We start from the raw sequence: 16,193 nt of genomic DNA, 5'->3' as shown, positions 1-16,193 counted from the left end.
CCTCTGGGTTCTAAGCTCAAGGAAAGAAAACGGAATCATCATGAAATACCTGACCCTCCTTACGGCCTATGCTCTAGAACTTATACCTTCTCTTTCCCTATCTATCCAACATTTAAAAGACGATAGTCAGAAAGAGACAAGACCAGTTTCACACTTTCTATATCAGAAAGAAGGGCCAAGATCATATGGTCTTGGACTAGAATTCATTTCTGGATTCAAAACTGCTCATTGGAGACAGTCCTACAACAAAGTGCTACTAGTTTTAAAAGTGCATTTTAGAACACACTCCCACTCCTGAAACATTTCCATGTAGCTTCACTTAAAAGTGCTCTCAGCTCTAAAATTTTCATCGTAAGCCCATATCTGTTGGCATAGAAATAACTTATTCTCTACAGGAGAATACAGGGTAAGGCTCCCGCCTGAGATGCTGCTGACCCCTGGTAGTCCACACATATCCCTCAGTATTGAGCACCTCTGGATGTGGCCAAAAGATAGCCTCCTCTCCCAACCCCACACACACACACACAAATCTTAAAATTAACTCATTTTTCATTCCTGGACATAAATTTCTAACTTCCTTTCTTCACTTATCTGTACCCAATAACGCAACAATACGGTTATAATGTAAGAAGGCTGGGGAAGCAGCAGGAGCCTAGAACTACCCTCCCAAAGAAATAGACAATACAGGGCCTGTGAATGGGAGTGGAGGGTATTTATGAGGTCAAAAAAGAGATCAAGTCCTCTGTGGACAAAGTCACAGGGCCAGATTTCAGGTTCTCCACAACGTAGTCGACCCTGGAATGACCAAGAAAAAAAACACCAGATAACGTTACATCTGTATCCCACTAAACTCTCTAAAATACACAAATGGGTGACAGAGCGAGAGTACAGCAGATAGAAGGGTTGCCTTGCACACTGCTGAGCTTAACCCCGGCGCCCCAAATAGTTGCCCTGCCTTGCCAGGGGCACTGAGCGCAGCGCTGGAGTAAGCCCTGAGCAACACCAGGAATAACCAAACAAGAAAAAAAAAATAAACATACACAAATGACCACACCAAGTTACCCAGTCTCATAGACTAAGTCACGATCACAGCGCAACACAGTCAGATCACAAACACAGACACACACTTGGGCAAAAACACAAACATCACTAAAACTCTTCTCTGTTCACACTCCTGAAAACGGCACACACACACACACACACACACACACACACAGCCTCACAAGCGAGTATACTTGCCAGCCAGTCAAAGCAACGAGCCATTCCAAACCGTGTCACACAACTGTCCCAACACTGCCGCGTCGAGGGGGAAAACCCCAATAAAACACACGATACCGGTCATGGACACAACTTCAAGGTGACACAAGCACTCCAGCACACCTCACAGTCCCCAGCAAACCTGTCACACAAGCGGCACACACCCAGTGTCACCGGAGCACAGTCCCAGGTACGCGCGCAGTCGCCAACACCCCGTCACAATGCCAAGGCACCATCGGAGCCGCAAAACAACTCTCTGGGGTCACGAGCTTCCACAACAGCACAGTGGTACACGCCCATTCGGCAACACAACAACCGCACACACCGAGACACCGGGCGGGCTGTCGGACACACACCGAACTGTAAAGAGACTCGGCCACACACCAATTCCAGCGGCGCTTTCCTTGAGCGTTCCCGCCCGGGCATTCGACATCCTCACCGGCACAGAGTATTGTTCAGAGTCCAAGATCTGGCGCGCGGGGATCTGAAACTGATTTCCGGTTCGCCAGTCGCGCCGGAACCGAACCAAGCTCCACCACTGACAAAAACGCAAGGCTCCCAAACCGCGAACGGAAATGACGAGACGCGGAGGGCTGTGGGAAATGTAGTCCAATGCGAGGGCAGGATGCGCATTTTCTCTTCCCCAGGTGGCGGCGCCGCGGAGATTTCTGGGAGTGCCTGCAAGTGCTCAGTGCGCAGGCGCGGCTGCGCGCCCGCGGCTGCCGCGTGAAAGCATTTGTGTTGAGTCGTTCTAGGTTCTTAACGCTCCGGGGCGACCAGAGGCGATGGACAGCGGGCAGGTGCTGGAGGAGAAATCGGAGCTGGGGCTGGGACTCCTAAAGCGAGCTGCTGTCGGCTGACGGGGGAATCCTTTAGTGCTCCGGTTTGTGATTTCTAGTGCTTTGGGGGATGTCAGGTAATTCGTATACTTAAAGGTTCCCGGGAATGGCTTATTTATTTACTTATTTATTACTTTTTTGGTTTGCACCCTGATGCACTCCTGGCGGTGCTCGGGACCATTTGGGATGGTGATGCTCAGAGAACCATATGGGACTGTATGGGACGCTGGAGATCCAACCGGGGTTGGTCGCGTGCAAGGCAAACGCCCTACACGCTATGCTACATAGCTCCAGCCCCGGGAATGGCATTTTAAAATGTGTGGGGTCATCTGACGGAGTTGGGGACCTCTGCTGATGTGGTTGTGTTGTGTGGGTGTTGTGTGGTGATTTATTTTATATAAATGGGCTTTTCTCTAGCTTTTATTTTAAGTAAAGAACTTTTATTTATTTATTTTATTTTAAGCAAATGAGCCTGCCAATAGGACGGAATGCCAAACAGAAGAGATGACCAAGTTGGTTCTTGCTTGATCACCAACTAGTTTGATGAGCAGGAAAAGGCACTCTACCTACTACATAATTCAGATGCATATATCCATGGGAAAGATACTGAGTGAACATAGTTTGATTTTTATGTTTTAAGAGAAATGATTTGTTGTTGCTGCTGGTGAGGTGAGGAGGAGCCACTGAGTGGGTGGTGTAACAACCCTTTTGCTTGGCTCACTAAGACCTTTCCAGTGCCAGGGGAGGTCAGAACTCCTATAAAATCTACCCTGCACTTTGTGGATTTTAGGTCAATTCCCTAAATTTGTTGTCTATTCTAGGAGAAAAGAATTTCCAGCGATGACATTTTATTACGGGGATTATGAGAGGATAAAAGAAAAGCCTTCAACAGAGAGCACAGGTGCTGCCGAGAAAGAAAAAAAGCTCCATGAAAAAAAAAGGAAGGAATTATGCACTCCAGGTTAGAAAGCTGGGCAGCCTCCAAATGGAGTTTATGGTGTGTGCTTTTGGAAAGCTTTTTTATATAGGCCCTGGGTTTGATCCCTGTCACTAAATAAATAAAATACATAATAAAATATGAAAAGCAAGAATTGTTAGCCTGAAATGAACAGAGTCCATGACAATGAGCTTCTTTTATATTGAATTTGTGGCATTGTATATGTGTGGATATAATGTAATTTAGTTTTACCAAATAAAAAATAATAAATACAAAGAGATACTTTAACTCATAAAAATTTTAGGATACACACTTGCAGGAGGTGAGTAGGACCTAAAAAAACACTTTATTTTTTAAGTATATATTTATACTTTTATTATTTTTTAAAGTATATATTTTTTGATAGGACTAAACACTAAACTGTTTAGTCTTTGGGGTAAAAAGAAAAGACCTGCCTTTCTTTTTTAAAAAAAGAAAGAAACTCTTTTTTTTATGCTTTTTGGGTCACACCTGGCGATGCACAGGGATTACTCCTGGCTCTACACTCAGGAGTTACTCCTGACGGTGCTCAGGGGACCATATGGGATTCTGGGAATCAAACCTGGGTTGACCGCGTGCAAGGCAAACCCCCTACCCGCTGTGCTATCTCTCCAAACCCGGGAACTCTTTTTTTTTAAACTTTTTTATTGACTTACGGTGAGATAGACCCTTATAAAGCTGTTTATGATTGGATTTCAGTCATACAGTATTCCAACACCCATCCCTTCATCAGTGTAGATTTCCCAATACCAGTGTCCCAGTTTCCCCTCCCATCACCCCCTAGCCCCCAACCCCAGCCTGCCTCTATAGCAGGCACTTCCCCCCTCTCTCTCTGTCTCTCTCTCTTTCTCTCCTCATTCCCCCTCTCTCCCTCTCCTGTCCTCTCTCTCATCCCTTCCTTTCCTCTCTCTCCCCACCCCCTCACCTTTTGGGCATTGTGGTTTGCAATATTGATACTGAAAGGTTATCAAGAAATCCCTTTACCTACTTTCAACCCTCAGATTTTGCCCAGGGTGATCATTCTCAAAGGGAACTCATAAATATTATTAATAGGTTCTTTTTTCTACTAAATATATAAAAGTTTTACTACAAACATGCTCTACAGTAGACTAATTCAACTATTTCTTTCTTGATAGGAACATTTTCTGTGACAAGAAGTTAACAAGATAAACACTGTCTAAGACGTTGGCTATCAAAAAGATGCTGTTTAAAGGTTTCTAGAAACTTCATTTGTTACTCTGGAGGAATGAATGGTATGATTGTTTTTTCTGAACAAAATTAATATTAATAAATTAGCACTGTAGCACTGTCCTCCCATTGTTCTTTGATTTGCTCGAGCGGGCACCAGTAACATCTCCATTGTGAGTCTTGTGGTTACTGTTTTTGTCATATCGAATATGTCACGGGTAGCTTGCCAGGCTTTGCCGTGCGGGCGAAATACTCTTGGTAGCTTTCCGGGCTCTCCAAGAGGGGCGGAGGAATCGACCCCGGGTCAGCCACATGCAAGGCAAACCCCCTCCCTGCTATGCTATTGCCCATTAATAAAGTACATCAGATATTTTCTTAAGAATTTTATATGCTTCAGTAGCTGAATAAATAGCAGTACTCCTACATAAAAAAAAGAAGAAGAATTTTATCTGCCAAGGAACTGGGGATATAGCATAGTGATAAAGTACAGGCCTTTTACATATTGCCTTGGGTTGATACCTGTTATGGGTAAAGCCCTGGATTTAACCTGCATCTTAATATCATTTTCTCTGTGAATAGTAATCAGGACTTCTTAAAGAAACTGTTGTTTCCAGTGTTAGGACAGAGAAAATACAAGACCAGCTTGAATCTTGCATATGAAATTTAAGAAAGTAGTCAAAGGATATTAGGAACCTTTGGGGAAAAAAGCCACATATGGTGGAGAGATAGTATTGCACAGAGGATGCTTGCTCTGCACATGGCTGACCTAGGTCCGATCCCCGGCATCACATAGGGTTCCCTGAACCCTTCCAGGAGTAATTTCTGAGCACAGAGCTAAGAGTAAACCTTGAGCACCTAAGAATGTGGCTTAGAAACCAGAAAGAAAAATCAAAAATAGCCATATAAAATGGTTCCCCACATGCCAGTACTAGATTGTAACTCTGTATGAAATAGGAACTCACAAGTTAATATTGACATAAATTTAAAATTTTATGAAGAATGGAATATAATCTCAGAGTATCCCTGTACATAAAGTCCTTTCTAATTAACAATGAGGGAAAATAATTTCATAGTGGAGAAATCTGAGTTATTAATTGAGCAAAAATAATACTAACAATAAAGCCAAAATATAGTGCATTGCCTTGCATGCAACTGATCCCAGTTCAATCTGGTACTGCGTATGATCCCCTGAGCAATGTGTAGAGTAAACCTTGAGCACAGATCTAATAGTAAGCCCTGATACTGCACAGGTGTGGCCCCAAATAAAAATATAATATAACCAGTAATGGGGCAAGTTTTCATGATGTATCTTATATGCTAAGGAAAATAAAACATTACTTCTTTTCAAACATACCTAGTAATAAGGAAACATCAAAGAAAACTCAGTGGAGGAACATTGCTTAAAGTTTGGCTTATTATTATAAGCATCATGATTTTGTGGCCAGAGCAATAGATCAGCAAGTAAGGTGCTTGCCTTGCACACAGCCAACCTCGGTTTGATCCCTCACACCCAAAATATCACCTGAGCACTATCAGAAGTGATCTCTGAGCCAGGAATAAACCCTGAAAAACACTGGAGGTGGCCTCAAAACAAAAAGTGTCAAGATTACAAAAGTCAGTGCAGGAAACTGAGAAACTATCTCAGACTAAAGAGTCTTCAGAGTCCTAGCATCTAAATGCAGTGTGTGATTTTGAATTGGATCTAATAAGAGATGGATAAGAGACTGAGCAGGCAGATAGTGAACTAATGTAGAGGCAGATGATGAAAATTTTACTTCTGCAGTAGAGAGAAGGGCACAAGAGAACAAATAAGAGTTCTTTGTCTCTGGGAAAGGGAGGATGCATAGAGGGCTTTATAGATTAGCTCTTATGGAACTAAGAAAATCCTCAGGCAATATTAAAAACAGTTTTTTCTAGCAAGTATTCTCTGATAAAAACTGGGCAGAAATTCTATGAGGAGCTAGAGAGGGGCTACAGGGGATATAATGCCTGCCATGCAATGTGGCCACCGAAGATTTGATCCTTGGCACTTTATTCAGTGGGTAGCACCAGTAGGAGAGGTGTCTAATAACTGCTGGGTGGGTCCCCAAGAGATAAAGGAAAAAAATATTTTAAGATATTTTATTTGGTCTGCAATGTCTTAAGACACCATGAGTACTGAGCCAGAGTTATCTGTATAGGAAATTTCACAGGATAATTTATTATGAGACAGACCTTAAGAATCTAGCTCACAAAACCTCTGTCTAGACTGATTTTATCCTTTCATACTCCAGCTATGTCACACTGTCACACTGTCCTCCCTTTGCTCATCGATTTGCTCAAGCGGGCCCAATAACATCTCCATTTTGAGACTCGTTGTTACTGTGTTTGGTATATTGAGTACATCACGGTAGCTTACCAGGCTTTGCCGTGTGGGCAAGATACTCTCGGTAGCTTGTTGGGCTCTTCGAGAGGGGTGGAGGAATCGAACCCAGCTCAGCCGGGCTGGCTGCATGCAAGGCAAACGTCCTACCCGCTGTGCTATCGCTCCAGCCCACTCCAGCTATGATGACTACGTAACAGGATCAAATAGGATGTTAATTGACACAATCAGAGAAACTCAGTAAAATTTTATATCAGTGATAGTTGTGTGTTAATTCCAGGTTTGGGGTTTTAATTGTCTTGTGCTTTTATAATGACATCATTGTTTCTATGAAATAGAATATTAAGGAGTAATATCTTAGGTCATATACTATCAAATGGTTCTTTGGGGCAAGGGAAAGTTACTTATATTTTATTTGTCCCTTTTCTATGTAATTGGATGAATAGGTAAATAGTATTGAGTGATTTTTTTAATAACTTAATACATTAAAACTTTATTTTTTTAGGTTGGAAAAGAATTTAATGATCACTTACCAAAATCCACGGAGTAGTTTAAAAGCTCCCTGCAACAAACTATTCCACCATTCCTGCTATCACCATATTCTTCATGGTAGAGTACCACAAGTCAAAAGTTTCTAGTGGTTTATTCTACCTCAAACCAGACATAAAAAACTTAAGTGACACAACTTCTAGTTTCAATATGAAACTACCAATGCTTTCTTGGAAATGTTTTTTCTCTGAAAGCAGCTCCCTTGTCCAGAAGATGGGTAAGGCCTGGCACTGTTCTTCCACCAAGTCAAGAAACAGTTCAAGAGCTCAACATGCCCTGCAGGGTTCCAACATTGAGTCAATGTAAATGTGAGACAGGCTGCGAGCCTTCTAGGTGTGGTGCTAAGTATCCGAGTTTTGAGGAAGACACTAAAAGCATGACGGAATTCCTTGGAGGACTGTGGAAATCAAGCACCAGTTCAGAAAGTCTCATAGCTCGAAGTCTGGGGCCCTCCTTCCTTCGGGCCTTCATAGGCTTTGACTAGAAGAAGATGATTTTCTTGTGTTTCCAGCTGAGGATCTGCCCTTTTGATTTGAGCCTCTGAACAGCCTCCCGCATGTGCTTGGGCTGCAGGGGTGGCATTTCTCCCCACTTCTCACACACGTCCAGTGCTTCTTCGACTACCTCCCCGACAAAAACCTGGGAGATACCAGACACTGCAATCACGACATTCTGAGACACGGAGTTGCCAGTGATGGACTGGATCAACCTTTTAATGGCCGCCTTAGGGAAAGCTGACCAGTGATACATTTCCTAGTGGTTCCACTCTTCCTCAGAGAAAGAAGAAACCAGGATCTGCATCTTTTGAATCTCATCTTCATCCACTTTCTGCTTCTTCTTTTCTCTTTGGTATCTATTTTCAGGTTTTTGGCTGCAGGAGTAAGTAATGATGAGTCTTCCCTTTCAGCTCCTGTTAAATCTGAGATGTCCTGACCCTTGGGCTTGTCCTCCTCAGCCCCGGCTTCCTTCGAGTCCTGGTCCCCGTCCGCATCCCTCTCCTCCAGAACTCCATTGTGTCAGCAGCCCAGGGAGCTGCGGGAGCAGCAGCAGCAGCCACCTCCCCAGAGTCCCCAGTGTCTTCACCCTGCAGAGCTGGGGGACCACCTGGACCCCCATCTTGTACATTTCAGTGGCCCCGAGCCCACTCGCAGTGTTCACTCGAACTTGCTAGCATTTCTCTTTCGTTCCTCTAGCACCGTATTTCCCGACCCAGGGGCTCCCCAAACCTTCGGGCCCCGGGGGCACACTTCGGAGGTGCGTCCAGGTGGACCCCGCATGTTCCTGTTCTACCTGTACAGCAGGTGCCCACCCGACACTCCACCCTCTGGCCATGTGGCCTCTCCGGGCACCATGGGCCACAGCCCGGGTGGGCCGGAGGGAGCCACCTGCACCCGCCGCAGAGTCCCCCAATACATTATAACTTTAAAAGAATTTTAAGTTCATATTGAATCTCCATATGTTTTTGGTTATTCATACTTCAGATAGGTGATTTTTTGATTACTGTTAAGATATAATATATCATATTTCCATGGAGATTTCCTAGTTTGTCTTGTGTAAGCTAGTAAGCAAAATTGATTTTTTTTTAACTTCATTTCTTAGGATGGCTATTTCAAGATTCTATTCTGTCCCAGGAAGAAAAAATGTCAAAGTTCCATGTGAGTTTTAAATTATATCTTCATCTCACTGCCTATTCTGAAGTATAGATAAGGTCCATAATGATCTCAATAAAATGAGATATCAAAAATAGATGCAAATAGTCTGAAAAATTGATAAAGATCAGGAGAAAATTACAACTAGAATATAAAGAAATAAATCCAGTTAGAAGTAGGCTTGGGGCTGGAGCAATAGCACAGCGGGTAGGGCATTTGCCTTGCACGCGGCCGACCGGGGTTTGATTCCCAGCATTCCATATGGTCCCCCGAGCACTGCCAGGGGTGATCCCTGAGTGCACAGCCAAGAGTAACCCCTGGGCATCGCTGGGTGTGACCCAAAAAGCAAAAAAAAAAAAAGAAGTAGACTTAATATTTAAATTTGATCTTCAGAGGAAACAAATATAAGAAGACTACAATTAATAAAACCCTTATGTAGGTTCTGATCTCCTACATTTAAAAGTTCACTAATTTTCTGGAGAAAATAAAAGATTTATTTTGGTTGGGGAGTCACAACTGGCAATGCTAAGGTTTTATTCCTGGCTCTGTTTTCAGGGATCACTCCTGGTGGTGCAAGAGATCATATGGGATGTTGGGGATCAAATCCAGATCAGCCATCTACAAGGCTTACCCACTGTATAATCTTTTGGCTCCAGAAAAGAAAAGATTTTTCATGGGCACAAAACAAACTGCTTTGGCTCTTGTGAAATTGTAGTTTATAGCTGACCCAACAACTGATTTTATCTTTTAAAAAAAGCAATTTTCCTTCTCTCAAAGATGCTTTTTTTTATTGAGCTCATCTTCTCTGCTTTCATTCTGCACATCCTGAGGAGAAAGCAAACAATAAACTATTTTTTGTCCAAGACTCTTCATTAGTAACTTCTAATAGTGGAAGTAAAATGACAGAGCTTTCAACACTGACTCTAGAACTTTTTGTAGAACCATGATTGAGTTTTTTTTTCTTTTTTTTTTTTGTCCACACCCTGCTATGCTCAGGGGTTACTCCTGGCTCTGCACTCAGAAATAACTCCTGGCGGTGTTTCGGGGACCATATGGGATGCTGGGGGTTGAAGCCAGGTCAGCCGCATGTAAGGGAAAATGCTCTACCCTCTGTTCTATTGATCCAGCTCCATGATTGAGTTTCTTAAACCTTCAGTGCCTTGGTTTATAGGGGCTATCCATATATAGATACATATATAACTTTTTAGTATTTTCAAAGGAAAATTTTGGCGTTTTTGTTCGTTTGTTTATTTGTTTTGTGAATGGGGAAGTCTGGCCCTCATGTTGTGAAAAAAAAATTGAGGCTGTAGTGATAACATTTCAAGGACAAAGCTTTTCATATGGGAAACCCAGGCTCAATCCCTAGTACCATTTGTCCCCTGAACAAGAGCAGGAATAAACCCCTGATCACTGCCAGGTGTGGTCCAAAAACAAACAAATTGAAATACTTTCTGTGTCTTCATATTATCTCATAATATTTATAAAAATCCTGTGATAACTTAAAATCTTTTCTATTAATGACTCAATTTTCCTAGATTCTATTGGTATCCCTGCCTTCTTATTCTATTCTGCATAGGTTAAATCAATTATCACCTAACAGTGAAATGGCTTCAGCTACCAGAAGGTTATAGACAGAAGGTTAAGAAGGTTAAGAAGTTACTAATTTTCTAGTACCCACTGGAGTTCTTTATGAAAATATTTAACAGTATGATGACTGCATTTACCACATTAAATCATTTACCTCATTGAATCGTACATATCCAAAAGTTTAACTCTTATCACGCTTTTACTACCTTCTGCTCCCTTTGCTATATGTCTTTTCTCGGTGAATTGGATCATCATCTCTATCATTTCCCAATACTTCCTGTGCTGTAGAAGATAAACTTTTAATTTGACCGCGAAAACAAATAAACCTTTATTTACAGAAAACATTTTATATGACATTCTGAGAGTATAAAATAATGCAAAAGGAAATTTATAAGTTAAAGTGTTAGATACCTTTGTAGCTTTTTGTACTCTGATGCCAGAATACTCATAGGATGTGCCACCTACTGATTAGGCAATGTTATTGCAGGGGAAAATATCATTCAAGGATGTGGCCATTGACTTTACTCAGGAGGAATGGCAACAATCGAAACCTGCCCAGAGGAATTTGTACAGGGATGTGATGTTGGAGAATTATAACAACATATTAACAGTAGGTAAGGATAATTCCTCTGTGAAAATCTCATTCTTCATTTCTGTAATACAATAGGCCTCTAATTAGCATAGTGATAAAACCTTGAATTTTGTATTAAAATATTCTTGGTTTGTTGTTCTTTGAATGATAATATTCCAGCTGTTGTTATATGTCAGTGTATCCCTAGAAACCAAATGTTCCTTCTTCACCAGAAATCTTGAAGTTTCCAGATTCAGCTCAAATTCTGGAATATAGTTCTTTCTCCCAAATTTACTAAAGTGATATATCTCCTAATAAAACAGGCTGTCAACTCAAAAAAACAAATATCATTTTCAAGTTGGAGCAGGAAGAAAAGCCATGGATGACAGAAGAAATGTCAAAATGTTCAGGTGAGTAGTATAAAGTTACACTATTCAGAGGCTATCACCTCTGAAAGGTTTTTAAAAGGGATTGTTTTTTAGGTCTTAGTATTTTTGTTTGTTTTTCTTGTTATTGATTGTTTTGGGGCCACACCCAGCGATGCTCAGGGCTTACTCCTGGCTCGGCAGTCAGGTATCACTCCTGGTGGATTTGGGGGACCACATGGGATGGTAGAGATAAAACACAAGTCTGCTGCATGCAAGGCAAATGCCCTACCTGCTGTCCTATCACTCCAGTCCCCAAGGTCCTTATATTTTAAATTGCAGGTATACCTTCCTCAGATAAATAATTATCTCCTCAGATACTTCTATGTCTTATACATCATTCTTCATTATTGAAAATTAGAGGATTAACTTGGCATTCTAAAATATCCCTTCCTTTGCAATCTTGATTTTCATGATTATTTTCCCTATTATTTGTAGCCTTACTCTTCTATGAAATTTTTTCCATCTTGGGGCCAAGAATGTGCCTCTGCAGTAAAGAACAGTTTAAAAAAATAGTGAAAAGTATATTGTTTTGAATGTATGAGGTCCTGGGTTCAATCCCTGAGGGGAAAAAGTTGACAATCTTTTCAAAACTGTTTGACACTTCAGTTTAGTTTTTATTTCCTTTCCACCCATTGTGAAATGCCTCAGAGTCATACATTTAAAAATCACAACCATGTCTCTCATGGGTTTTTTAAAAGAAATAGAGGACCAGAACAATAGTACAGTGGGTAGTGCATTTGTCTTGTAGGTAGCCAACCAGGGTTTAATCCCCAGCATCCCATTTGGTTCCCAAAGCTCACCAAGAGTGGTGATCTCTCAGTATAGAGCCAGGAGTAAACCCTGAGAACGTCTGTGTGTGGCCCAAAAACAAACAAACCCTCCCATATTACCTCCCCTCCATTTTACATAAAAGTTGCTGCCTTCCTACAACCTAAACTCTGGCTTTCAAGTGAAACTCTGGCACTTTTTTTAACCATTTATATTGTGAGATCTAACCCAGAAGTGCATAAAACATAAGTGAGTAGCTTGCCATATTGCACTGGATAAATTCCCCTGCACCCTCTCTGGTTAAAAAATAGAACATTGCTGGGATAAGGCGTTGACTTGGCATGTGGCTAACCTAGTTCACTCCCTCGCCTCGCAAACAATCCCTTGAGCATGTTGTGTGGCCCAAATAAAACAAACAAAAAGCAGAACATTGTTAATTTTCCCAGAAGCCTTTCACCTGTGTCCTCTGATCACTATTCCAAATGCCCTTCATTCTAGATATTACCAATATGTTCACTTTTATGGTAATCACTGTCCCTTTTCTTTATATTTTTATTCCTAGAATTTTGAAAACAATTAATGGAATTATATACATAGTATGTTTGAATTCCATTTACTCAGTATAATAATTGCTTTTCATTTTATTGTTCTTAAGTTTCACTTCTATATGGCTATCCCAATGAAGAACAGTTTGTTTAAAACAACAGCAAACATATTTCCCTATTGCTTTTGTATGCAACCCTTTGTCATGAATATGGTTCATACACATGAATACACGTTTTGGTGCACATTTCCATTATTCTACTTGTCTATGTTGTTATAGCAAAGTGAATTATTAAATATTTATAGCTAGAATAAATCCTTCCACTTTCTTGTTTTTCTTTAAAATTATTTTGACTATGTCTACAGTATTTTCATATAAATTTTAGAATCATGAGAAAAAAAGTGGAGAATTAAATTGAGATTGCATCAGATATACAAATCAGAGGACACTGGACATATGACCATGGTGTATCTTCATTTTTTTGTAGTCTTAATAGTTGTATAGAATTTAAAATCAATTTTTGCATGAAATTTTAACTTAGTACTGCTTTTGCAAGTGCTCTGTCAAGAGTTGTGGTTGATTATGTTTATTCTTTTGATAAGCTTCTAGGTTCTATCACTCCATTCTCTTGGGTTTCCAGTATCGTTTAATATGGTACTTAAACTGTCTTTTTCTTGCTGATTTCTCCATTTTCTCATATTTCTTTGCCACTGTTTCTGTTTTTTACTCCTAAAGATTTATACTTCTTTGGTCTGTTGATAATTGAGTTTTATTTAACTTTCATAGGAAATTACTCATTTCAGCTATGTTTCTGGACATACTCTTATTGAAGTAATAGGCTTCATTGTAGTGTTAGTGGGCAGAGAACCAGGCATTTTGGAGAGCAAAAGAAATGCAAATACTAGCATCTTTTCCCTTAGTTCAGTTTATGTAGTGTTCTCCCAACTTAAACAATAGTATAGTTCCGGCTTTTTGCACTCAAGATGAAAGTTTTCTGATTGAATGTAGGCTTACATTTTTATCTCATCATTGTCAAGTTGCTATATTTGGTTTCTGCACCACACCAAGTCACAAGCATTCATAATTTCAAAATTAATGCTACTTATGAATGTTAATTTTTCTACTCTTAAATCTTCTAAGGAGTTTCCTGAAAACTGGCCATATGGAATATTTGCTTTGGGGATTTCTTGTATTTAGGGAGATAAGTTCTTAAACCAAAGAATCAACTCAGTATTAGTTTGTTTCTGAAATTGGGGTGGGGTACACATAGCTGTGCTCAGGGTTCACTCCTGGCAGTGGTCAGGGCACCAAATGCAGTGCTAGGGGTCAGACCTGGGTTAACTACATACCAACCAAGCTCCTTACCATCTGTACTGTCTCTATGACCCCAATGCTAAAAATGTTTCTCTATTTTTAATTCCTTCTTAGAGAACTGGGAAGTTGGTGAGCAGATAGAAACAACACAGCAAAGATTTGTGAAAGGAGTTACCCTCACACTTAATGAAATTTTGACTAAAGAAAATTCTAAAGAATTCAAAAAAGCCAGAAAAAGATCTCCTGTGAACTCAGACATCAGTTTTGCAAAAAAATTCTTCTTCAATTATGACTCTTGTGAAAACAGTGTGAAAAATAATTTAGACAAGCTTACTCCTGGTAGAAACCATGTAATGAAGAAACATCATGAATATCAGTCTGGCAAATAATGTCATAACTCATCCTCTATTGGAGTCCACCCCATTAAGTGTGCTCAGTGTGGAAAAAGCTTCATTCAGGAGTTGGATCTTATTAGACATCTTAGAATTCATCCTGAGGAGAAATCTAATGAATGTTATGAATGTGGAAAATCCTTTTGCCGGAAGGAAAATCTCACTTCACATCAGAAAATTCATACAGGAGAGAAACCTTATGAATGTAACAAATGTGGAAAAGCTTTCGTTCAAATGTCAAACCTCATTAGACATCATAAAACTCATACAGGAGAAAAACCCTATGCATGCAAGGAATGTTGGAAAACTTTCAGCCAAAAGTCAAATCTCATTGAGCATGAAAAAACTCATACTGGAGAGAAACCCTCTGAATGTAATACACGTGAAAAAGCATTTAGCCAGAAGCAAAATATTAATGAGCATGAGAAAATTCACATTGGAGAGAAACCATATGACTGTAATGAATGTGGAAAAACTTTCTCTAGAATTTCATCTCTTACGCTACACATAAGAAGTCACACTGGGGAGAAACCCTATCAATGTGGTATGTGTGGAAAAGTTCTCTCTCAGTGTTCAGTATTTATTATACGTATGAGAAGTCATACAGGTGAAAAACCTTATAAATGTAATGAATGTGGGAAAAGCTTCTCCCGTAAATCATCACTTAGTGTTCATGTGAGAAATCATACAGGTAAAAAACCTTATACCTGTAATGATCGTGGAAAAGCCTTCAAACAAAAGGAAAACCTCATTACACATAAGAAAATTCATACTGGTGAGAAGCCTTACGAATGTAACCAATGTGGAAAAGCCTTTACTCAGATGTCAAGCCTTACTAGACATCATAGAATTCATACTGGAGAGAAACCATATACATGTAAGCAATGTGGAAAAGCCTTTAGTCATAAATAGAATCTCACTGAGCATGAAAAAATTCATACTGGAGAGAAACCTTTTGAATGTGATGAATGTGGAAAAGTCTTCAGGCATAAACAAGAACCTCAGTAAGCATCAGAAAACTCACAATGTAGGGAAATCTTATGAATGTCCTGAATGTTTGAAAACCTTCTCAAGAACCTCATCTCTTATCCTTCATCTAAAAAGTCATAAAGGGAAGAAATATCATGAGTATGGGGAATTATTAGCCTATTAAGCCTAATTCTTTACATACATATAAATCAGAGATAAAAACTGTTAGAATGCAACAAGTCTTGTACATGTCAAAGGTCATTGAAGTAATGAGTGTGGGAGGCTTTATCTCAGATTTTCAGCTCTGATCTATGTGTGAGAAAACGCAGATAAGCTATTCTGTCAACAAAAAAAAATGTGGAAATGCTCTTCAACAGAACACACATTACATTAGACATCAGCAGATGCATAGTATAAACCCCGGAGTGTTTTTAGTGTTGAAAAGTCTTCAGAAGTTCACATCTCATTATTCTTATTAAAATTCTGCAGCAAAACACTGATTTATCACCTTCCACAAACGCTCAGGATTAAATGGAACATGGACTCAAACTAAGGGAAAAGATTATTGCCATACTGAAAAACTTATATTCACAAAATAAAACATTGCACACATTTCACTTAAACTTAGAAACCTGAACATTCATATAGGTAATGAGATGTGAATACACTGTCTCATTACTGAATAATACCACTGAATTAACAAAATAGTATGAGAAAAAGAAATATAGGCTATGGCTTGAAAAGACTTAAATTTTTGGTTTGAATCTTATTTTTTTCCTTGATTTTTTGGGTCACACCCA

General features: G+C 40.0%; 2 pseudogenes; one reads left to right on the top strand and one right to left on the bottom strand.

Moving 5' to 3' along the window:
- Nucleotides 1-7,124: 7,124 nt before the first annotated feature.
- LOC130043653 (transcription initiation factor TFIID subunit 11-like) lies at nt 7,125-8,503 on the bottom strand (annotated as a pseudogene).
- Nucleotides 8,504-12,683: 4,180 nt separating this feature from the next.
- On the top strand, nt 12,684-15,432 carry LOC130043652 (zinc finger protein 568-like; annotated as a pseudogene).
- The last annotated feature ends 761 nt before the right edge of the window (nt 15,433-16,193 follow it).

The sequence above is a fragment of the Sorex fumeus genome, unplaced genomic scaffold (genome assembly GCF_029834395.1).
Source record: "Sorex fumeus unplaced genomic scaffold, SorFum_2.1 ptg000122l, whole genome shotgun sequence".
NCBI classification, from domain to species: domain Eukaryota; kingdom Metazoa; phylum Chordata; class Mammalia; order Eulipotyphla; family Soricidae; genus Sorex; species Sorex fumeus.
This window is presented reverse-complemented; position numbering and strand designations above follow the sequence as displayed.